Source organism: Scyliorhinus canicula, chromosome 8, assembly GCF_902713615.1.
Source record: "Scyliorhinus canicula chromosome 8, sScyCan1.1, whole genome shotgun sequence".
Classification (NCBI taxonomy): Eukaryota; Metazoa; Chordata; class Chondrichthyes; order Carcharhiniformes; family Scyliorhinidae; genus Scyliorhinus; species Scyliorhinus canicula.
The window spans coordinates 110019304-110039439 of NC_052153.1; the positions used below are offsets into that span (position 1 = coordinate 110019304).

Genomic DNA, 20136 nt, shown 5'->3' on the forward strand with positions numbered 1-20136 from the left:
AACCTCAGAACAACACTTCAGGCCCCTCCCCTTCTCACCTGCATCAGCCACCCCCCCCCCCCCCCCCAGCCCAAACCACACAAATTTTCAATGCCACTGCCCCCAGCATCAGTTGCCGCCCCCACCCCGTTATGGGGCTGCCAAATACCCTGCCTCCCTTATTCCCTATCCCCCAGCAGTGCCAACCAGGCAGTGCCAGATTGACAGTGCCCTGCCATGTCCCCGACCACCCAGTGTCTACAACAGCCTCGGAGCCCCCAGCATGGTCATCATGCCCGGTCTCCATTTTTTGGAAATTATTAGTGATTCGCGGCAGCTTCACCCTGTGCTGGTAGATGGTAGAATTGTAGGAGATGGGAGAATCTGGTTCAAACCAGATCCTGCATATTTAAATGAAGATTTAAATATGTTACTCTGGTTCATGCCCAAGGAGGGAGTGAACCAGATTGTGTCTGCTGGATGGGTCCGCGAATATTGTGAACTGTTCAGAGCTCCCTATTTCTGGGCTCACCCGATATTTTCCTGACATAGCGGGATTTGCGCAGGCGCAATGCAGCCGGAAAATTGCCCTCTTTCTTTCTTGTCGAAGTTATTTTCCAAACTACTCAAATCTAACTGAACTATAATCATTACTATCGAAATGCTCGCCCAGTGATACACCTGCCACCAGCTCAGCTTATTTTCCTGAAACTAGATCCACAACTGCCCCCTCTCTTGGTGAGCTTGCTACATATTGGCATGCATTTTATGAATTCTGCAGCCTCCATATCAATTAATATTACAGAAGTTGAAATTCCCTGTACTGTATTACTGCCCTGTTGTTCCTGCACTTCTCAGCAATTTGTCTACATATTTGTTATCTCCATCAGCAGAATGGTGGTCAAGAGTATATCCCCAAGCACGGTGGCACAGTGGTTAGCATTGCTGCCTACAACGCTGAGGACCCGGGTTCGAATCCCAGCCCTGGGTCACTGTCTGTGAGGAGTTTGTACATTCTCCACGTGTCTGCGTGGGTTTCACCCCCACAACCCAAAGATGTGTAGGTTAGGTGGATTGGCCACATTAAATTGCCCCTTAATTGGAAAAAATGAATTGGATATTCTAAATTTTAAAAAAAAGAGTATATCCCCATGTGTTATTGCCCCTTTTTTGTTATTTCAACCCAAGAGGCCTTATTTGATCAATATAGCGTATCATTCTGGGGAGGCATGGTGGTGTAGTAGTTAGCACTGCTGCTTCAAGGTGCCGTGGATCTGGGTTCGTCCCTGCTCCGCGTCACTGTCCCTGTGGAGTTTGCACAATCTCCAAGCATGTGCTAGGGTATCACCCCCCACAACCCAATGATGTTCAGGCTAGGTGGATTGGCCACGCTAAATTGCGTATTGTGGCCCCTCTCCCTTTTAACTGCCTCTCTAGCCTGTCTGAATGCACTGAATGTTGATGTGCCATAAGTCATATTTAATAACAGTAACAGATATGGTAACACACTTCGTGTTTGTCTGTGTTATCGGCTCATCTGCTTAATGCATCGGACTCCTTACATTTTCCAGCCTTTGTTTTCTCTGCCACCCATACTCACTAATTTCTGCCTTCCATTTCCAGTTTTGCCTTTCTCCCTTCTGAATCAATGCCCAGGTTCCTATTCCCCGAAAAACTTATCCCCAATAGCACGAACAAATGTCCCTGCCAAGATATTAGTCGCAACACTGTTGAGGTGCAACCCATCTCGCTTGGACAGGTCCCATCTCCCCAGAATCAGACTCAATGTCTCAGGAATCTAACGTCTGCCCTCAGGGACCATTATTCCAACCACTCATTCATCTGTACTCCCTCCCATTTCTGTACCCTGTTTTCTAAAACCGAATAAACTGGACAGCAAAGCGCAATGCATGATTGATTTACCAAACAAATCTTATTAAAAAAAGCCTTTAAAAATCAAACGAGGAAAAATTTTACGCAGCACAGTTTGGACCTGGAATGCACTGCTTGAGAATATAGTGAGTGGAGGAAAATAATTTTTAAAAAGAGCACCCAATTCATTTTTTCCCAATTAAGGGACAATTTAGTATGGCCCTATCCACCTACCCTACACATCTTTTGGTTGTGGGGGTGAAACCCACGCAAACACGGGGAGAATGTGCAAACTCCACACGGACAGTGAGCCAGAGCTGGGATCAGATCTGGGACCTCGGCGCCGTGAGGCAGCTGTGCTAACCATTGCACCACCGTCCTGCTCTTAGTGGAGGAAAATTCAATCATGGATTTTAAAAGGGAATTGGATAATTATCTACAGAGCAATGGGAAAAAGGTGGTGGAGTGGGACTAGCTCAGTAATGTTTCTATATATTCCATGACTCCATAAATAGGGCAAAAAGAATCTCCAGTTAATTTTTAAGAAATTGAAGGAGTAATTGAAATGCTACTTCTTACAGATCCAAAATTAAAAAGCATGCAAAATCTCAAAATTTATCTTGGAAAGGCACTTGATACATACATCACAAGGAACATGCAATCACATCTGACGTTGTCTCCTGGTTTCTCACTGATGTGGAGCCAAGTCATACATATAGATGCCAGGGATCAACCCCTCTGGTCAGCTGGTCTCCATCAGCGTTTCTGGGAACATGCGCTCTCAGCATAAGAGCAGGTGAGAAAAATCAGACTTGGCTCCCAAACTAACCTCCACTGTTAAAAAAAATTGCAAGCTGATAGTTATCGAGGGCAGGATTGGGCTTGACTGTGACGTTTCTCAGTCAAAACATCTACTGCTAATGTTTACTGTTTTAATCACCCCACCATTGGCAGCTGTGCCTTAATCTGTCTGGGCCCTAAATGAAGCTCCCTCCCTAAACCTTCCCACAACTCTCGCATCAGAACCTACCAACCAAACTTCTAGCCTTCTCTCCCAATATGTAGTTTGGTAACAAATTCCGTTTCAAAATCAGCCCCGAGAAGTACCTTGAGGCAAATTACGAGTTGCTGTTATTGTTTAGAATTAGTCATAATAATGATTTCTGGAGCAAGGAGGGTTGAAGGACTGACGCATTGTCATATTTCTCCCAAATATTATCTTCAGGAAAGGGGAGAAAATATGAAGAAGGAACAATGAGAAAGAGAATTTAGCAGTGTTTTAAATTATATAGGTCACAAGTTGACCCTTGCAGTCACTATCTTAATCACAAATTATTCCGGATAATTTGTAATGGAATGGGTACTAAGGAAAACAAGCCTAAGGAACAACTTCTGCAGCAAAACAAACCTGAATTTCAGTACAAGGAATCAAGCATTATACAGAGGGAAAACCGTACATTTAACATAACCAGTGGAGTGAAGGGTTAAAAAGAAAATTAAAGTTAATTAAAATGAACAAAAAAATATGAAAAAAGCCATGAAAAAGATTATGGTTTACTACTTAATCCATACCAAAGGGGTTATGCTTTTGGAAAGCTTGTTTTGTGGGTTGGTCCAATGAACAAACCTCCAGCTTTATTCATGACAAAAGACGCCGAAATGTAGCAGTGTGTGGTCTACATAACAACTAGTTTGCTGCACGTAGATTCAAATGTAGGTTTAATGTCACCTTCTTACAATTAGGTGCTCGTTATATTGTCAGCATATCCATCCAGTATCACAAAAGAATTTGTTCAAACATGACTGCTTCATTCCAACATGAACGTCTACATATTTTTGGATTTTATAAATTTGCAAACAGTCTGAAATTCTCATGAATTAATAAAAAACAGCATTGAGGACCTGGGTTCGATCCTGGCATCGGGTCACTCTCTGCGTGGAGTTTGCACATTCTTGCCGTGTCTGTATGGGTTTCATCCCCACAACCCAAAGATGTGCAGGTTAGGTAGGTTGGCCACGCTAAATTACCCCTTAATTGGAAAGAAATAATTGGGTACACCGGACTAAATTTGAAAAAAAGTGAATAAAAGACAGGGAGGCACGGTGGCGCAGTGGTTAGCATGGCTGCCTTAGGGTGCCGAGGATCCCTGGGTCACTCTCCATGTGGCGTTTGCCCATCCTCCCAGTGTCTGCATAGGTCTCACCCCCACAACTCAAAGGTGTGCAGGGTAGGTGGATTGGCCACACTAAATTACCCCTTAATTAGAAAAACACTTTAAAAAGTGAATAAAAGACTCCAATCCTGATAGTCTATTACCAAAATGTTCTTGTGCCTTTTCTGTGTTCTATTAAAAAAAATTAGATGCGGACTTGTAAAAGCATAGAACGTTTCAATTGCTATTTTGCCAAAAAATCTCATGTGTTTCATACTAAAGTTTTGTTTCACTCATTCCACCAATGAAAAGAAAATAGCCTCTGGACCATGTGCGCTGAATTGCTGACAGACACTTGCCTCTGCCGAAAGGCCAGCTGAGAAGGAATAGCTTCTCCCTTTGACCAGCTAATTTGAAGTAGACATTTCCCTTTTGAATTATGAAAGCTAATAATGTGTCTCATTACAACTTTTAAAAAATAAGAAAACATTTCGGCATAATTATACCTACATTTTAAACCCTAAATAGTCTACACGTTTACTCATTTTCCCATTACACAAACCAGGATATTTTCTCCTCCGTTACCCCCCTGCCTTCTGAGGAAAACTATGGGTTGATTTTCACTACCCAAGGTGGCAGCTCAAGTCAGGAAATTGTTCCACTTGGCAGACCTCCCTTGATATAATTGCAATGCAACTTTCACTCAAGGGAGGAGGGGACAGGATCAAGTCAAACCCCCTGATCCTGGAAGCACATCAAAGGCCATCAATGGAGTGCGTGAGTATTGAGGCAGGCTGGCTAGAAGGCTCGCCTCAGTTATCTGGGACTTTGCTCCATTTGATTTCAAAGCTGTTCGGCCCTCCAGCCCTCACCTCCCAACCACCCATTCCACAATGCAGCCGATGCCACCTGATACCCCCAAGGCATCTCCAATGTCACTGTGGGAATGTCTCAGGAGCCATGTAAAGATGAAAAAAATCTAAATCTAATAGAGCTCATTCACACTTGATACAGAAAAAAACCTCTCTTCATGAAACCCATTCAAAGATTTTAAATCCCCTCAAGTGGTCAATGTTAGAAAAACAAATAAACACCTATTCAGTAACTACATCAGAGACTGCTAATCCTTTAATAGTCTATTTAAATCACAATGTAAACTCCACCCTCCCCAGCTGAGATACGTGCTTCTGGAGTTTTTGAAATTCAGCTCAGTGTTCAAAATAACCTTGAATGTAATAAAAGGCCTTGGGAAATATCAATTAGCTCGACTGAAACTGCAGAAACAGATGGTAATCGTTTTTCTAAGCCATATCAGATGGCCTGCCAAGTAGTCCAGCAGAACTTTTTACCCCAAACTAAAGCTGCAGCCCGTTTTTTTCATATTTAAAGGGCTGGGGATTTAAAGGGCTTTATAAATGATACTTAAACAGGCCATATCCATCATATAACAGTATTTATATGAACGGCAGAAGTTTGTGACTCTCACACTTTAGGTTAATACTCTTGACACAGCAAAAATGGGCTCTTTTTGAACTCAGCACTAATTTCAAATGGCCCTGCCAAATTTCCTTCCTGTGTGAACACCCTTCCCCCACCAGAAAAAAAATGGGATCTGACGGAAAGGAGGGCAGGACCTCCGCAGCCTGATCTCACCTGCCTGCCATTTAATAATATGTTTTATTAGTGTCACTCGTAGGTTTACATTAACACTGCAATGAAGTTACTGTGAAAATCCCCGAGTCGCCACACTACAGCACCTGTTTGGGTACACTGAGGGAGAATTCAGAATGTCCAATTCACCTAACAAGCACATCTTTCAGGACTTGTGGGAGGAAACAGGAGCGCCCGGAGGAAACCCACGCAGACACAAGGAGAACGTGCAAACTCCACAAAGACAGTGACACAAGGCGGTAATCGAACCTGGGTCCCTGCCGCTGTGAAGCAACAGTGCTAACCACTATGCTATCCTGCTGTTTTTAGAAGTCTCCGGTGTCAGATTGACTCTGCGAAAATCCAGCCCCAAGTGGAAGTTGTGGGACAGCCTTACTCCTTCGAGTAACAAGGGACATCGCCTTGCCCAAAAACAATCTAACACGGATGGTCACAATTTGATAATTCATTCAACTAAGGATTCCCTCTGAGCACTACTTCAACACCTTCAGCTACTGGACAGATATACCTGTGGAAATGCCAGGAAATTACTTCTATTAATAATTTTAAGTTAAAGAGTTGGCATTTGTAGGAGCCTGGTAATCCCAACATTTTGTTAAAGTCAAAGAGTGAAGAGATAATTGTAAGGTACTTGGAACTAACTTTTCATACACAAGTCATTTACCTGGTGAAGCTCATCTCGGAGAGATTCTTTTGGAGGAATTGCTAGATTTTCTGGGGCATTATTTGATTGTTTAAATATATATATCCACGTCACAACAGGAGCAACTAGATCAGTGCGGCAAACATTACAGAATTATAATCCTGGTAACTAAAGTGAGTAGAGGCCAAGGTTGCTTTTTAAAAAGGCCCAATGGGCTCTTGCATTGAGTGAAAGACTCAAAGCATTCCTTCAGCTGAGTTTATTATATATTTATAACGATTTTTCACAATATATTCTGAAGACCGCCTTTCAAGATCGATGGATGTAACAAAGCACGCCACAGCCAAAGAAATACCTTTGAAGTGCAGTTAATGTTATAATGCAGGCAACATGTAGCAGCCAATTCATCAACAGCACAGGCCTCAAGAGAGAGAGAGAGAGAGAGAGAGAGAGCAATGAGATGAGGTTGGCTCTTAATTGCCCCGTTCTGAAATGGCCTAGCAAGCCACTCAGTTCAAGGGCAATTAGAGATGGGTAACAAATGCTGGCTCAGCCAGCGACGCCCACATCCCAAGAATAAATAAAACAGGAACCAGATAATCTTTGTTTTCAGTGGTGTGGAGCCCTTGGTGGTGGCGGGGTAGGGGAGAGAGAATGATTCGCTCAGGGGGAGAGAGGGTGGGCGAGGGGGCTCAGCGCCCTCGGTCCGCCATGCCATCCTCCAGATTTTGTATACACACAATGGGAGCAGCTTCAGCTGCTGCCTGTCTGTCCCACCGAACACGCCTGTGAAAGAGCCCTATCCGTGGTAATATGGTGAAGTTAACTTTAACCCTTGTCGACCGTGGCGGCTGCTGGCCACAGAGCTGAAGACTGTTGATAATGGGGAATTGGTAATTCTAGTAATGTGAGCACCTCACAGCTCCCAAGTGGATTCCCTGTACGTGCCATGATGTGACTGCCTAACATCCCAATCAGGCTGGGAGGCTTGGACATTTGTCCTGAACTCTGGAAGCAGCAAACATTCGAACACTCAAGAGCTAGGCCTCAGCACTGGGGGCATCCCTGCGACCAGAGGATGGTGTGCGTGGAACTAGGTGGGGAGCCAGCGCCCGGTCCGAGTCATGTTTCCAGTGGGTATCTGGGGTACAGGGTCTGGGGCCCGATGCCCAGGGGCCACTGCTGCAGCTGGAGTTGTGCGTGCAAGACATATTGGATAGCACCCTGAGGGATGGCAGGTGATGTGATAGTGGGGTCACTTGGCGGATCAGAGGTTATGGGGCTGGAAATCATAGCTGATAGTCAGTCTCACAGTCTTCTGAATTCCTTACAGACATTACAGTATAAATGATATCTTGGACCCTGCAGAAGCTGCCCTCGCAGTAGTGTCGGCTAGCAAGGTGCCGCAGAAGGCAGTGACAGCAGTGACGACAGAGGCTCAAGGCAGCAGCCATGTGCAGGACCCCGGCAAGGTCTACCTGAGACTGCGACATGCTCCCCAATGACCGGGGCATAGAATCCTGGAATCCCTATAGTGAAGGAGGAGGCCACTCAGCCCATCGAGTCTGCACTGGCCCTTGGAAAGAGCACCCTACTTAAGCCCACCTCCACCCTATCCCCATAACTTTGTAACCCCACCTTTTGACATTAAGGGGCAATTTAACATGGCCAATCCACCTAACCTGCACATCTTTGGACTGTGGGAGGAACCGGAGCATGCGGAGGAAACCCACGCAGCACGGGAAGAAAGTGAAAACTGCACAGAAACAGTCACCCCGGGCTGGAATTGAACCCGGGACCCTGGAACTATGAGGCAGCAGTGCTAATCATTGTGCCACCGTCCAGCCATGCTCCGCAGTGACTAGTCAATGCCCACCTGCATAAGGGACACGTTCCCAGCAACTCGGACATGCCGTCGAGGTGCTCAGATGTGGCGTTTACTGACTAAGCTATGCCTTGGACACTCAGGTGCTAACATCGTGGTCCAGGCTTTACACTGCGGTCACCACCTTAGCAGGGTGGGGCTCGGTTCCGTGCATTCCCGGTGCAATCTACTCAGCCAGTAGCCTTTAGGAATCCTCCAAACGGCTATGGACCCGCTGGTGAGTCACTGACATCTTCCTCTGAATCTCACGGCCCCACCCTATTCATTGCATCAGCTCCAGGGTAGCCTGATCCTGAGGCTCAGCATCTGACTGGGACTCAGCAGGGTCCTGGGATCCAGCAGATCTCCGAATGCTGTCTCCCCCCTGGATGCTCTAACCTTCACCTGCTGTGCATCTGCAACTGTGTGGTGCTCACGAGATTGTGCCCCAGAGGCCTGTCCACGTCTTACGCCCACCAAGGTGTGTCTCTGCACTGGTGGAGGGTGGGGATGACGTGACGCATCAATGGTGGCATCCTCAGAGCTCTCATCCAAAGTGTTGTCATGGGCGACAGGCGAAGGCAGCGGATGCGCCACGCAATATGATGGATATCCTGCAGGAGAATGGACATGTGATCAGTGGGAGGGAAGAATCGTCATCCTGGCATTAACAACTCACTTGTGACAGGTCATCTGGGTGGGGGCAGGTGGATACTTTCCATAGGCCAATCTCAACGTCAGTGACCGATCTGTCCTCGGCTACCCTTGCGAACTCCAGGGCCTACTCCTCGCAAAGAGTGAGAACCATGAGGTCCTGTGCCCCGCCGCCAGACTGGGTCCTTTTCCATCTGGTGTGAGCCAACCTCTCCTGCAGGGATAGGAGACAGAAAGGAGCACCATTGCTGGGGTGCGCTGGTGGATGCCACGGTGTACTGAGGCATGTCACGGTGTTGTGCTCGGGGGTGAGGGGAGGGCGGTGCCAGGGGGGTCCTCAGAGGATAGCAGGCAGGACCAGTGTCAAATGCCAACTCACCCATGCAGCCCAGTGGAGGTCGCGGAGTTTCTTGCAGCACTGGGTGGAGGTCCTCCTGGTTACACTCCCTGAGCTGACAGCTGCTGCCACTGCCTCCCATCGGCACTGGCTGCCTTGTGGCTGACCCTCCAGGACTCTCGGGGAATCAGGGTGTCCCGTCTGGACTCAACCATGTCCAATTATCTGGCTAGGTTGGCATCCCCGAATCGTGGAGCTGGTCTGCAAGGAAGCATGGCTGGATGCTGTCTGGGGTTTGCTTTGCGGGATCAGTTTAAGTGCTGCTCCCACTCGTTAGCGGGGAGCTTCCGGGACAGTTCCGGTGAAGCAGCTGCGGCTTCAGTTGTGCCGTGAAGTCAGTTGCGGCGTGAAGCCCGTGGGGCATCGTTAAGTGCCCTGATTAACGTTAGGTACCAGTGATGGCCTCGCCGAGTTGGCCATCATAACACCTGGCATTTCCCGCTCGCTACCATACTAAACTTTTCCGTTAAATCATGCCCAGGATCTTTTACATCCAGCGGAGAGGGCAACTCAGGCCTCTGCTTAACATCTGAAATATGGCACTTCCCATTGCCACAAAGAACTAAAGCTGCTTCCCACCGCAACAGCCAAAACACAAAATGTTGCAGTATAGTTTTTTAAAATAAATGTAGAGTACCCAATTCATTTTTCCAATTAAGGGGCAATTTAGCATGGCCAATCCACCTACCCGGCACATAGAATCATAGAATTTACAGTGGAGAAGGAGGCCATTTGGCCCATCATGTCTGCACTGGCCCTTGGAACGAGTACCCTACTTAAGCCCGCGCCTCCGCCCTACCCCCGTAACCCAGTAAACCCACCAACCCCATAACCCAGTAAACCCACCAACCCCACCTAACCTTTTTGGACACTAGGGGCAATTTAGCATGGCCAATCCACCTAACCTGCACAAGAATGTGCAGACCCCGCATAGACAGTACAGTGACCCAAGCCGGGAATCGAACCTGGGACCCTGGAGCTAACCATTGTGCTACCATGCTGCCTTTGGGTTGTGGGGATGAAACCCATGCAAACACGGGGAGAGCGCGCAAACTCCACACGCACAGTGACCCAGAGCTGGGATCAAACCTGGTACCTCGGCATCGTGAGGCCGCAGTGCGTACCACTGCACCACCGTGCTGCCCTATGTTGCAGTATAGTTAAACAAGCCCTTACTGAACCATAAATCACTATTTTACAATTACAAGTTTGAAATTAAGTCATGGAAAATCGAATAATCCTTTTCAGGAATGAACAATAATGCATCTAATCAAAACATTTACCACGCCAGTCGCTCAGTATACAGATGGAAAAGAACAATTCATCAAGCTAAGGATAAACTAGTCTGAAAGCAAAATACTGCGGCTGCTGGAAAGCTGAAATAAAAAGTGTGGAAATAATCAGCGGGTTGCAGCTTTGGTGGAGACAGAAACTGAACTAATGTCGTGTCTAATATAACTTTTTGTTAGAACTAACATTGGGCAGAAGCTTGTGCCGGTGACTGGAGTCTCAGCCACTGGCTTGAGAGCTGGCGAGCCGCCCTGCTTCATAACTTTCCAGGAAAGTCTGCCGGTAGTAAAAGGCAATCAGACAGGCCAATAGCGGGTCTTTCTGTGGTATCAGGACACTGGGGAGGCGGGGGGGCCTCTGCTTACTGAGAGCCGCCAGTCTCTGCAGAGCCACCAGGGTAGATGTGGCTGCTGCCAGGACAACCATTCAAGGCCCAGGATCCAGGTCAAAGGAGAGAGATGGCAGGTGGGGTTTCGTGGGGGAGTGCATGCAGGGAGTTGGTAGGAATTACAGTGGGGTATCTCTTTGCAGGTCACCCCTTCCCAATGTTGCTTCCTTTGAATAGGCACCGAATGCTCTTCCAATAGAGATACACTGCGCACCCCCGCCCCCCACCCGCCCCCCGGTAACTCTGCTCCTCTCTTCACAGATGCTGCCAGACCTGAGTATTTCCAGCACTTTGGTTTTTATTTATTATAAATTAGTCTGAGCATTTCTGAAGAAATTATATCTCACTTTTAAAAAAAAGATCAAATTTAAATCCACACCAAAAGAACTCAAAACAAGTCTGTGCTGCGCTCTGTTCTTTTCATCAAGTTTAACCACAAAAGAACTCGAGAAAGGGAGAAAACATATGATTAAGAAGAAATATAAAGGAAAATAATGTGATGCCCTTCAGGCTATAGATTATTATGATTGCGGAACTTTTGAAATCTCGACATAATTGAAGCCAGTAAAGCCATCTATAAAAGTTTGTTAAGGCGGTGATTTTAAACAGCTGAAAGCTCTTTATCACCTTGCTGCCTCCTGGAGCTCAACATCATTATATTCATAAGGTGCTTGTAACAATACTTTCGTTGTCACACATTGGGTACATCTAGGCTAACAGCTAAACTAACTACAAAGCCAGAGGTTCCTGGCAGAATTTTAATCCATTCGTATAATCTTTCAACCATTAAATGGGAGGATTTGATTTAATTTAATTGCACACTCAAAAGTTTACATAATCAGTGCCAATAATTGCAAAAAACATCTGTCCCTTGAAAATCAAGATTCTAAAACGCTCAATGCAGTGACAGCACATGAATCAATTAACACCATTATCTACTGTGTGCAGGAAAATTAAGAAAAATAGTAGTTTCTCAAATTTTCTTTGTAGCCCAGTATGTCCCAGCAACTTTGCCTGCAGCATGCATTTGGGTGGCAGCTTGGGGGGAGAAGAGAACATGGACTTTCATACATTTCTTTAGATCACACAATTACTGGTGTGTCAAGTTGGAGATGGCAGCGCATAGAAGCCAGGGAAAAGAAACCAAAATAACTAAACTACTTTTTATTTATTATTCTACTCTCCTCTTACATCATGTTTCCCAACTCCACAGCAGATCTCTCATTGAGGTTTGCAATACTGATCTCTAGTTACTAACCCACAAATAAATTATTCACCTTTTGACGAAGCTGCCTGTTTGCTTTCACGGATTTACAGAGTAGCAACCGATATTCAACCAACCTCCCTTAAACCAATGAATGAAATGTACCATTTCTTCCTTTCAAAAGGGGCAATTCTGCGATTTAAAAATAAATAAATAATTTTTATTCAAATTTTCACAAAATATCAATAACAAAAAATACTAAGAAAAGAACAAACCGCCCCCCCCCCCCCCCACCCCGTGTATACAAAAAGGAAGAAATAAATTAACGCCCGTCATTAGCAAAGAACAAATATACACGTCCCTTCAGCCCAAAACAAAGAGACGACCCCCCTCCCTCGGTTGCTGCTGCTGCTGCTGGCCTTTTTCTACCGTTCTGCCAGGAAATCTAGGAATGATTGCCACCTCCTGAAGAACCCCTGCACTGATCCCCTTAGGGCAAATTTCACCCTCTCCAATTTAATAAACCCCGCCATATCGTTGATCCAGGCCTCCACGCTTGGGGGCCTCGCATCCTTCCACTGAAGAAGAATCATCCGCTGGGCTACTAGGGAAGCAAAGGCCAGAATGCCGGCCTCTTTCGCCTCCTGCACTCCCGGCTCCTCTGCAACCTCAAATATTGCGAGCCCCCAGCCCGGCCTGACCCTGGATCCCGCCACCCTCGACACCGTCCTTGCTACCCCCTTCCAAAATTCCCCCAGGGCTGGGCATGCCCAGAACATATGTCCTCGCTCCCAAAGTGCCGGCTCATCCTTATCCCGGTCATGTGAGCCCTATGCAGCACCTTAAACTGTATGAGGCTAAGCCTTGCACAAGAAGAGGAGTTCACCCTTCCTAGGGCGTCCACCCACATCCCCTCCTCAATCTCCTCACCCAGCTCCTCCTCCCATTTACCCTTCAGTTCCTCTATCGAGGCCTCGTCTACCTCCTGCATCACTTGGTACGTTGCCGAGATCCTCCCCTCTCCAACCAAAACCCCGAGAGCACCCTGTCCTGGACCACCCATGGTGGCAACAGAGGGACCTCCGCCACCTGCCGCCTGACAAACGCCCTTGCCTGCATGTACCTAAAGGTGTTCCCCGGGGGGAGCCCGAACTTCCCTTCCAGCTCACCCAGGTCCCTCAACCTCCTAACACCTGCCCTGTTCAGGGGCTGTTTAGCACAGGGCTAAATCGTTGGCTTGGAAAGCAGACCAAGCAGGCCAGCAGCACCGTTCGATTCCCGTAACAGCCTCCCCGAACAGGCGCCGGAATGTGGCGACTAGGGCTTTTCACAGTAACTTCATTTGAAGCCTACTCGTGACAATAAGCGATTTTCATTTCATTTTCATTTCATTCTGTGCCAACTCAGGAACCCGCCGTCAATTCTCCCCGGGACAAACCGGTGGATCCCCCGTATCGGGGACCCCATCGAGGCCCCCACCTCCCCCTTGTGCCGTCTCCATTGCCCCAATATTCTGAGGGTAGCCGCCACCACCAGGCTCGTGGTATACCTCGTTGGAGCGAGCGGCAGCGGCGCCGTTACCAACGCCTCCAGGCTCGTGCCCACACTGGACGCCATCTCCATCCTCTTACATGCTGCCCTTTCCCCGTCCATCACCCACTTACGCACCATCGCTGCGTTGGCAGCCCAATAATACCCACAGAGGTTGGGCAGCGCCAGCCCCCCCCCCCCCCCCCCCCCCGAGCCCTGCCCCAGGAACATCCATCTCATCCTCGGGGTCCCATGCGCCCACACAAACCCCGTAACGCTCCTGTTAACCCGCCTGAAAAAGGCCTTCGGGATAAGGATGGGGAGGCACTGGAACAGGAACAGAAATCTCAGGAGCACCGTCATCTTGACTGATTGCACCCTACCCGCCAGAGACAGCGGCAACTTGTCCCATCTCTTAAACTCCTCCTCCACTTGCTCCACCAGCCTTGTGAGGTTAAGCTTATGCAAGGCCCCCCAGCTCCTGGCCACCTAGACCCCCAAGTACCTGAAGCTCCTCTCCGCCCTTTTTAGTGGGAGCCTACCAATTCCCCCCTCCTGGTCCCCCGGGTGTACAACAAACAGCTTGCTCTTCCCCAAGTTGAGCTTGTACCCTGAGAAATCCCCAAATTCCCTGAGAATCCTCATCACCTCCAGCCATCCCCCCACTGGGTCTGCGACATACAACAATAGGTCATCCGCATAAAGCGACACTCGGTGTTCCTCACCAGCCCCCTCCAGTTCCTCGACTCCCTCAACGCCATGGCCAGGGGTTCAATTGCCAGCGCAAAAAGCAGGGGGGACAAGGGACACTCCTGCCTCGTCCCTCGGTATAGCCGAAAATACACCGACCTCCTCCTATTCGTGGCCATGCTCGCCATCGGGGCCTCAAATAACAGCCTCACCCACCTGACAAACCCCTCCCCAAACCCGAACCTTTCCAGCACCTCCCACAAGTATCCCCACTCAACCCTATCAAAGGCCTTCTCCGCGTCCAACACCACCACTATCTCTGCCTCCCCTTCTACCGCCGGCATCATTATAACATTCAAGAGCCTCCATATGTTAGTGTTCAGCTGCCTCCCCTTCACGAACCCCGTTTGATCCTCGTGGATAACTTGCGGCACACAGTCCTCTATCCTCGTGGCTAAAATCTTCGCCAACAGCTTGCCGTCCATATTTAAGAGTGAGATCGGCTTGTATGACCCACACTTCAGGGGAACCGTGACCCGCTTAAGGATCAAGGAAATCAGCACCCGAGACATCGTCGGAGGCAGAGCCCCCCCTTCCCTTGCCTCGTTGAAGGTCCTAACCTACAAGGGGCCCAACAGGTCTGCATACATCTTATAGAATTCGACCGGGAACCCATCTGGTCCCGGCGCCTTCCTTGACTGCATGCTCCTTATCCCTTTGACCAGCTCCTCCAGCTCAACCGGTGCACCCAGTCCCTCCCCCTGTCCGTCCTCCACCCTCGGGAATCTCAGCCGGTCCAAAAAGCACCCCATCCCCCCCTCATCCGCTGGGGGTTTGGACCAATACAGTTCCTCACAAAAGTCCCTGAAGACCCCATTAATGTCTACCCCCCTTCACACCACATTCCCTCCCCTATCCTTAACTCCACCAATCTCCCTGGTCGCTTCCCGCTTACGGAGCTGGTGCGCCAGCATCCTGCTCGACTTCTCCCCATATACATATACCGCTCCCTGTGCCTTCCTCCACTGAGCTTCCGCCTTTCTGGTGGTCAACAAGTCGAACTCAGCCTGGAGACTACGCCGCTCCCTCAGCAATCCCTCCTCCGGAGCCTCCGCGTATCTCCTGTCCACCCTCACCATCTCCCCCACCAGTCTCTCCCTCTCTCTTAGCTCTCTCCTCTCCCTGTAGGCTCGAATGGAAATCAACTCCCCCCTGACTACCGCCTTCAGTGCCTCCCAGACCGTCCCCACTCGGACCTCCCCATTGTCATTGGCCTCCAGGTACCTCTCGATACATCCTCGGACCCGCCTGTCCACCTCCTCATCCGCCAGCAGCCCCACCTCCAAGCGCCAAAGCGGACGCTGGTCTCTCTCCTCCCCCAGCTCGAGGTCCACCCAGTCCGGGGCATGGTCAGAAATGGCTATCGCCGAATACTCAGCATCCTCCACCCTCGCAATCAGCGCCGTACTCATAACGAAAAAATCAATCGGGGAATAGGCCTGATGCACGTGGGAGAAGTATGAAAATTCCCTGGCACTCGGCCTCGCGAACCTCCATGTATGCACCCTCCCATCTGGTCCATAAACCCCCTCAACACCTTAGCCGCCGCTGGCCTCCTACCCGTCCTGGATCTGGATCGATGCAGTGCCGGATCCTGCACCGTGTTAAAATCCCCCCCCATTATCAGGTCCCCCGCCTCCAAATCTGGAATCCAGCCCAACATGCGCCGCATGAAACCCGCATCGTCCCAATTCGGGGCGTATACATTGACCGGCACCATCCGCTCCCCCTGCAGCTTGCCGCTTACCATCACATACCTCCCGCCGCTGTCTGCCACCACATTCGACGCCTCAAACGACACCCTCTTCCCCACCAGGATCACCACCCCCCGATTTTTTCCATCTAGCCCCGAATGAAACACCTGGCCTACCCAGTCCTTCCTCAAATCTAACCTGATCCGCCACCTTCAGGTGCGTCTCCTGAAGCATGGCCACATCCGCCTTCAGCCCCTTCAGGTGCGCAAACATGCGGGCCCATTTGACCGGCCCATTCAGTCCCCTCACATTCCAGGTTATCAGCCGGATCAGGGGGCTACCTGCCCCCCTCCCCCGCCGACTAGCCATTACCCTTTCTCAGCCCATGTGCCCGCGCCCCCGCCCGGCCCGTTCCCCACGGCAGCAAACCCCCATCCCGAGCCCCTCTACATACTCCAACTCCTTCTTGGCCATTCCACCAGCAAACCGGTACCCCTCCCCCCCCCCCCCAGCTGCGTTGCTCCCTCCATTGCACTCCCACAAGTCAGCTGACTCCTGCTGACCCCGGCCACTCCTCCCAGCATGGGGCTTCCCCTCCTCCCCAGTGTCCACCAGCAGGCTTTCCTCCTCCCCCTCCCGCTCTCAAGCGGGAAAAAGCCTGCGCTTCCCAGCTCCGGCCCCACCAACCCTCAGCGCGGGAAAAAGCCCGCGCTTTCCACCTGCCCGACACCACCTCCTCTGAAGCAGCTCCCTTTACCAGCCCGGTCCCCTCGCGGGGCCCCAACCCCCCTTTACACCATCAGCCCCCCACACTGCAGGTCTGTCCCCCTCCTTGAGCTCATCCAACAAACCCAAGCAGAAAACAGTGCCCCACCTGCCCTAAAAACAACAAAGAACCAACATTAAACAGAGAACCCCCCCTCAAAATATAACAGTTACATGCAGACCCCCGCACCCAACCCTCAGTGTGAGTCCAACTTCTTGGCCTGCACAAAGGCCCACGCCTCCTCCGGGGACGCAAAGTAAGTGTCGGTCCTTGTAGGTGACCCACAAACGCGCCGGCTGCAGCATGCCGAACTTTACTCCCTTCCTGTGCAGCACGCCTTCGTCCGATTGTACCCGGCCCTCGTATTTGCCACCTCCGCACACCAGTCCTGGTAGATGCGTACCACTGTGTTCTCCCACCTGCGGCTCCGCTCCTTCTTGGCGCACCTGAGCACACACTCCCAGTCAGCAAACCGGTGGAACCGCACCAGCACCGCCCGTGGCGGCTCATTCGACTTGGGTCTTCTTGCCAATATTCTGTGGGCCCCCTCCAGCTCCAGGGGCCCCTGAAAGGACCCAGCTCCTATCAGCGAATTTAGCATGATGACCACGTAGGCCCCCATGTCTGACCCCTCCAGCCCTTCCGGAAGACCCAGGATCCGCAACTTTTTCCGCCTCGACCGGTTCTCCATCTCCTCGAACCTCTCCTGCCATTTTTTATGGAGCGCCTCGTGCATCTCCACCTTCACCGCGAGGCCTAAGGTCTCGTCCTCTCTTTCGGAGGCCTTTTGTCGGATCGCCACCCCCTGGGCCGTCTGGGTCTCCAGCAGCTTGTCAATTGAAGCCTTCAACGGCTCCAGCAGCTCCGCTTTAAGCTCCCTGAAGCAGCACTGGAGAGTCTCCTGCTGCTCCTGCACCCACTGCCTCCTGGTCTCTGCCCGCCACCATCTTGTGCTTCTTCCCTCGCTTCTGCTTTGGCGCTGCAACCACTTTCTTACTCGCCCCACTCCTGGTCCAGGCCATATACTGCTGGGGAAATGTTGCTGACTCCTTCCCACGTCGGGAAACATCGAAAAGGACAGCTGGGGGCCTTAAAAAGAGCCCAAAAGTCCGTTCCTGGCGGGAGCTGCCGAACATGCGGCTTAGCTCCGCATAGCCATAACCGGAAGTCCAATTCTGTGATTTTTAAAATATCATACCATGTTGTACTTTCTTCTCGATTAATTCTACTTTGTGAACTCAGCTGTCTTTATGTACCATATTGTATCACACAGCATGGTTTCTCAGAGTTAACAAAAAGAAAAGCTCACTCAACATTTGTAATTCTTAGAGACAGGGTGGAACCATGTCATTAAAGGCAAAGCACTAAAACAGCTTCAATTTATTCACGAAACACAGCAGAATCAAATCATCCAGAGCCTACAGCTAATCAGAATTCCTCAGAAAAACACTTCACCAATTGTGAAGTAAACAAAGTAGAGAACACACATCATTGTTTCAAAGGCACATGGTTTTTGCATATTAAACAAACAATTCAAGCATCTGGAAAAAATGCAATTCCAGCATTTGAAAGATTTTGTTTAAAATCAAAACACATTTTCTCAACGTATAGATTATAAAGCCAAGCACGTTGCAAGGTTGTACAATGTTTAACTTGTTCAAGTTTTTGTGATGGCGTACCTGAGAGTGGAGATGAAAGTAATGCAGTTGATGTGGTGTACGTGCCATCCAAAAGACATTTGATACAGTGTCACAAACAGACATAGGAGCGCAATTGGAGCTCATGGAATAAAAGCAACACTAGCAACATGGATACGAAATTGTCTGAAAAACAGTCGTGAAGAATTGATTTTATATAATAATCTTTATTGTCACAAGTAGGATTACATTAACACGGCAATGAAGCTACTGTGAAAAGCCCCCAGTCACACATTCCGGCGCCTGTTCGGGTACACACAGGGAGAATTCAGAATGTCCAAATGACCCAATAGCACATCTTTTGAGTCTTGTGGGAGGAAACCAGAGCACCCGGAGGAAACCCACGCAGACATAGAGAGAACGTGCAGTGCAGACTCCACACAGACTGACCCAAGTCGGGAATCGAACCTGGGACCCTGGCGCTGTGAAGCCATGGTGCTAACTACTATGCTACCGTGGTATGCCCACGGTTTTGGACTGCAGCATAAAGTGGAAAATATATATATATATATATATATATATATATATAAATAAATAAATGAATGATCTAGATTTGAGTGTACAGGACACAACATTTGGAAGTATTTTGAACTATGAGGAGGGTAGTTTTAAACTTCAAGATGACTTACATAGGCTGTGGAATGGGTGGCGAAGTGGCAGAATGAAAGTCATTGCACAGAAGTGTAAAATGATTAATTTTGGGAGAAAGAATGGGCAGAGGCAATATAAAATAACAGATACAATTCTAATGTGCAGACGGACTTGGGGATATATGTGCACAAATCACAGAAGGTGACAGGCGAGGCTGAGAAAGTGGTTAATAAAACATATAGCATCCAGACGTTGTAAATACTGGCATCAAGTACACAACTAAGGTTATGGTGAACACTACTTCAGCCTCAGCTGTAGTACCATATCCAGTTTTAGCCATCACTCTTTAATGATAATGTGTCACAAGTAGGCTTACATTAACACTGCAATGAAGTTACTGTGAAAATCCCCTAGTCACCACACTACAATGCCTATTCAGGTATACGGAGGGAGAATTCAGAATGTCCAATTCACCTAACAAGCACATCTTTGGAACTTGAAGGATGAAACCGGAGCATCTGGAGGAAACCCACAGACACAGGGAGAACATGTAGACTCCACAAAGACAGTGACCTAAGATGGGCATCAAACCTGGGCCCCTGGTGCTGTGAAGCAACAGTGCTAACCACTGTTTAGGAGGTAATGACAGCACTGGCGACAATGCAGAAAAGATTCACAAGAATAGTTCCAGGGGCAACTATCTGAATTGCTTTTGCAGAGAGCTGACACAGACAATGGGCTGAATGTTCTTCTTCTGTGCTGCAGCCATTCTGTGCTGCAGCCATTCTGTGCTGTAGCAATTCTATGAATCTATGTCGATAGATTGGCTGTTCTCCTTGGAGGAGATGATCACGAGGAGATTTTATAGAGGTTTTCAAAATCATGAAGGGGCTGGACAGAATAGATAGGGAGAAATCTCTCTCATTGGTGGAGGGATTGAAAACCAAAAAACACTGATTAAGGTGAATGGCAACTAAAGCAATGGTGGCATGA

General features: G+C 49.0%; 1 protein-coding gene across 2 annotated transcripts in view; it reads right to left on the reverse strand.

The window, feature by feature from the left end:
- The window catches only part of commd10 (COMM domain containing 10), a 159047-nt gene that overhangs the window by 28517 nt on the left and 110394 nt on the right, over positions 1–20136 (reverse strand). Inside the window, exon 6 of one of the 2 annotated variants that reach the window (XR_005461617.1) lies at positions 18535–18678. The exons of the other annotated variant lie outside the window; for it this stretch is intronic. The gene's annotated coding sequence lies outside the window, so the exon portion shown is untranslated. The remainder of the gene's footprint in view (positions 1–18534; positions 18679–20136) is intronic. 2 annotated transcript variants of the gene reach the window in all.